The following is a 4,801-nucleotide window of genomic DNA, read 5'->3' as shown; positions in this document are numbered from 1 at the left end:
CAGGGTTAGGGACAGTTTGTTTATGTTTTTGGAGCTTTTGCCTGTGGTTTTGCTTGCTGCGGAGTCTTTAGTCTTTGCAGCCTCCTCGATTTTGGGTGCTTGGTATTCACTTTGGAGAGGTATGTTTAGGAGGGGTTGCCAGCTACCTTGTTTTTGGGAAATTGTGGGGTACGGTTCCTTTTTTTTGGGGTTATATTTTAATCTCTAGATATATCAAGCCGTTTGTGTAAGTCTCCAGGGGATTCACACAGAGCTTCAGTATGCATTGCAAGGGGCTTGACCACATAAGCACAGCATTATGAAGAGACTGAGCCAGGTCACCTTTTTCATCTGTAAAGGGTAAGTCTGTGGTTACTCCTGTTGGGGCTGCTGTGCATTCATTGCCTTTTGGCATGGACCTGAGGGTGTGTGTTTGTTTTTCTGGCTCTGGTCCCTGTGTTTGAGTCTCCTGCAAGGGGTTGTACTGCTTGTGTGTCCATCACGGACACGACCTTTTCTTTTTGTTTCTTGTAGCCCAGGTCGTGAGCACGGAACCTTGAACGAGGCATTAGTGTGAGTGGGTTGCAGTGTGGGCCCTGAGCTGGTCAGTGGATTTTGTTAGTTTGTTTTGCCTGTCAGGCAGGCTTTGCAAGCACCTTGTGACAGCGGAGTAGAACTCCTGCCACGTTTCTGAGGCGTGCCAGACGTCAGCGGTTCCAGTTCCTGAAGTGCTGGAGATGCTCGGAGCGCAAGGGGAGCAGGGAGCGTGATGCATCTCTTTGGGATGTTAAGTGAGTGAAGTGGTGGTACTGGGTTGGGGGACGTGGGTCCGGGGCTTCTTGGCTGTTGGGGTAGGGGAGGAGAGGAGCGGGTATAGACTGTTTTTGTGGATTGTCAGATTTGTCTGTTCTTTCTCCTTGGTCTAAGCCATGCAACCTTAGCTCGGCACAGTTGTTAACGGAAGCGCTATGCCTGGATCGGGAAGGTGAGTGGAGACAAGTTTGAAAACGGGCATTGTTTTTGGTTTGCTAGTCTTTGGTCCACCTCTGGGTGACTCCTCTTTTCCGGGGATGAAGAAGATACTGGGAACAGTGTAGTTGGCCTCTGTGGTCCACACTGAGGATGGATTCTGATCCCTGAGAATTGAGTTCAGGGGCAAATGCTGTGTGTTGGGGGCTGGTTGGCAGGGGAAGGCGGGGATTTGTCTAGAGGGTGTCTATGTGACTTCAGTAGCAGAGCAGGTCAGGTGACTACTGTTTTGTTTCTGTGGTGGGTGTTTCACAGGAAGAAGTTTGGCTGACGTGCCAGTGCCTGATGGCGCTTTATTTCTGCAGGTGAAGAGGAGCCTCGTGCCTGAAGCAACATCCTGGCTAGCCTTTGTGTTCCTTGTTGAGGATGGAACCTGCCTCCCAGCATTCCCAAGCTAAGTTGGGGGGCAAGTGCTATGTTTGAGCTGGGGTTGTGAATGGGCACGTAGGGCGAGGGTCTGTGCTTTTAAGTTGTTGCAGCTGATGGGGCCTTTCAGGATTGATCATGGTCAGTCAGAGAGATTATATGTGGGGGGTCCTGTCAGGTACAGCATGAGCACATGCCAGACAGGACAGGACCAGATAATTGTCTGTGTTCTGTGTTTTCTGTGTTCTGTGTTGTCTGTGCTGTGCTGTTGCTCTTGGTGCTGTGCTGTGCTGTTGGTCTTGGTGCTCGTCAGGCCCTGGGGCAGCCATCCTGAGGGTACTGAACACTTGTCTTCATTGGAATAATGCTGATGCTCAATTGGAAGCTGAGCCCGTCTTGTCTTGCAGTGGGAGCTTAAAGAGCTCTCTACTTCTGTGTAATTTTTTTGTATCAAGTGTTTTCTTATCAGATCATCATATGTGACTTGCTCATTGTGTCTTGATATTCATCTTGTCTTGATCTCCTCATTGCCTTGTTCCGCTCGACAGATTAGATAGGCAACTTGGTGGCCACACCTAAGGTCCTAAATGCTCGTTTTATCATCGTAGGGCTGATCTGAGCACTTCTTGACTTGCAGTCGCAGCTTAAAGCGCAGATCTATTTCAGGTCTTGTGCGTCATACTCGGTTTCAGATCGCATCTGTTTCCATCCTCGCTGTTGCGGACATCACGTGGGCTTCATCAGGAGCTCTTGCTTGGGAATTCATTTCCGAAGCGTTTTTCTTATGGGGTTTGCAGTGCCCATCGTTCCAGTCTCTTGTCTTAAAGGCGGGCTATTTATGCCTCCATCATGCCAGTTCTGGCAGTTGCTTCCAGTCGCAGGTCGTGGCATTTGAGTCTCTCCTTGGGTGTGCTGCAGAGCACCTGTTCTGACTTGCTGTTGCTGCAGGGCCTCCCTCTGGGAGTCTTTTTTATTTTTTTTATTTTGGGGGAGGGGGGGCGTGCTTGTGTGCTGTGTTCTGTTTTTAATGTCTGTAGTGTGCCTGTGTGTTTATTTGGCCTGGAGCTGTCCTGCTTGGCAGTTAGTGAGGGTAGCTAATGTGGGGGTCCACTGGTGTAGTAATACATTGTCCGGACTGTTTTGGCAAAGACATCCGGTCTGCCTCTGGGCACGTACTGAAGGGCAGCTGGCACAGAGTCATCTCCATAGTGTTTGGCAGATGTGAAGGGGGAGGCTTGAGTTGCTTGCGAGCAGCTGTTCACATAGTGCTTGAATGGTGCTAGAGGGGAGGGGTAAGCTTGCAGATGTGGAGTGCTCTTTTTTGTTGTTTGCTTTTTTTCTCCTGACTTAGATAAACCTTGGGAGGAACCGGTCAAAGGAAAGAGCGCCTTCTGGAACTGTCGAGCCTTCATTTGGCAGCTCGGTGACTGGCTTGGTCTACTTGTGAGGTGCTGAGGGAAGTTGTCTGCTGTTCCAAAATGATGAAAATAAAAAATGGGGTCTGTTGTGTTGTTGAGGGATGGGTGCTAATGCTGGCAGCTGCATGATTATCTTCTGACTATGTTTTCATTTGTTGAAGCTGAAAGGCAGCCTACGACCTAGGATGTCACAGCCAGAGCTGCCTCTGGCAAGGTGAGTGATGCAGCAGTTTTTTTAAGTTGTGGTTCTCCATGTCATTCTAAGTGTCCCCTCTTTCTCTTTTTGAGGTGTTGTAGCTGGCTTAAGAGGGCAGATGGAAGCATCTGCCTCAGGGGCAGGTGAGCGGGCAGAGGTAAGGCAGCAGATGAGAGTAACTGTCGTAGCTGTGCTGTGGCTTTGCATTCTGCCTCGGGCTATGCTTTTCTTTTTCTTTCACAGGTGTCTCACACATGCCCAGAGGCACAAACTGCACTCTGAAGAGCTGCGTTAGAAGGGGGCTGGTCACGAGCTTGGTTGGAGTGGAATGGCTAAGGAGCGTGAGGTGACTGTGAAAGGTCTTTGTCTTGCTTTGCAGGTGCCGTGGCTAGCTGTCCACAGAAGTGGCTGAGGATTTGAGGTAAGGCCGGAGAGCGGCAGGGAGCGGCATGTGCAGTGATGGTTTTCAAGCGCTGCGGTTGCTTTCTCTTCTGATTATCAGGTGCCACAGGCAAGGTGGGTTGTAACATCAGTCTTTAGATTTGGAGTGAAGCAGGTCACTTGAATGCTGCGTTGTTCCTGAGAAAGGTGTTGTAGAGGAAAAAAGGTTGCCTGGTGTGGCAGTTTCTGATGGCAGTCTTCCTTCGTAGGTGAAGAGTTACCTGAAGCTCCAACCCGTGTGAGCTGAGCACGCCTCACTGAGGATGAAGCCTGCTTTCCAGCAGGTCCCAAAGGCACGTTGGGGCTGAAATGCTGTGTCTGTATGTGGGCTGGGGTTGTGCCTTGGTGAGTGTGGGGATGGGTTTTAAGTCGGTGCAGAAGATAGGTATATAAATGAAATTCACATAAATGATATATGATGAAGTATTGTGAATCCTTGAACTTCTAGTCTACATTAGCTAATATGTATGGAGTTGCATGAAACATTGAGAAGCAGCTTCTAATAAGCAGGCTTTTGTTGTCATTAACTCAGCCTATGCTTTTGCCATGCATAAAGATGAAGACAAACTACCTTTTTACACAGGAACTGCTGTGGGTGCACAGAAAGTCCTAGAGGACATTTAGGGCTGTATTTTGGTTCCCAAAGTGTTTTTACCTGAAGTCCAACTGATTTATATTGGCCAAGCCTCTTCATAGGGTCCCTGTCTGGTCGCAGAGCCTAGCCACGGTGTTTCCACTGCGCTCTCTGCTCCGTCCTCTTCTTTAGAGTCAGCACACCAGCTTCCCCTTGTGTGATAGCATCTAAGGCTGGAGTCCTAGGGAACGCTTAGGTAGCGCAGCTACCCTCCACCCTAAAAGCTTCTTCATTGCTGTATGTTTTCTTTAAAAGGTGAATATTAGTTTAATTTGCCTAGTTACTTCAGGCAATTACTCGACAACTACCAAAAGCGATTGTGAGAAGCCTGCTTCCAGCATCCATTCCCTACCTCGGGATGGACAGACGGACACCACTTGATGCCTTGCCCGCCAGGGGAAGGGGAAAACTACTGGGCAGGGAACCCCACCGCAGCCCCCCTCCTGTGAGTCCTGCAGAGCAGTTTAATAAAGTTTGCTTTCTGACCTGCACCTGTTTCGGTGGTTGCGGTGCTGGGAAGTGGCTGTCATGATGTGTGTGGGTGCAGGTTCTGTAGCAGGGTGGGTGTGGAGGGGGTAGGGGCTGGGGGCAGGCTGTTCCCGTGTCAGTTGGCTGCTGGATGTGGATGGCCCCTCGGAGTGTGGGGGCAGCCCTGCGGGGTGGTGGGGTGGCTGCCTATTGTGGGACAAGGGGAGTAGCCCTGTGCTGTCTTTGCTCCTTGGGCCGGGGGGGGGGGGG

At 50.3% G+C, this 4,801-nt stretch overlaps 1 long non-coding RNA gene across 1 annotated transcript; it reads left to right on the top strand.

The window, feature by feature from the left end:
* The first annotated feature begins 4,192 nt into the window (after nucleotides 1–4,192).
* On the top strand, nucleotides 4,193–4,554 carry LOC118174127. The gene is made up of 2 exons (XR_004754557.1): nucleotides 4,193–4,259; nucleotides 4,344–4,554. It is a non-coding gene; the product is annotated as an uncharacterized LOC118174127 (long non-coding RNA).
* The last annotated feature ends 247 nt before the right edge of the window (nucleotides 4,555–4,801 follow it).

Source organism: Oxyura jamaicensis, chromosome 14 (assembly GCF_011077185.1).
Source record: "Oxyura jamaicensis isolate SHBP4307 breed ruddy duck chromosome 14, BPBGC_Ojam_1.0, whole genome shotgun sequence".
In the NCBI taxonomy this organism is placed as follows: domain Eukaryota; kingdom Metazoa; phylum Chordata; class Aves; order Anseriformes; family Anatidae; genus Oxyura; species Oxyura jamaicensis.
This window is presented reverse-complemented; position numbering and strand designations above follow the sequence as displayed.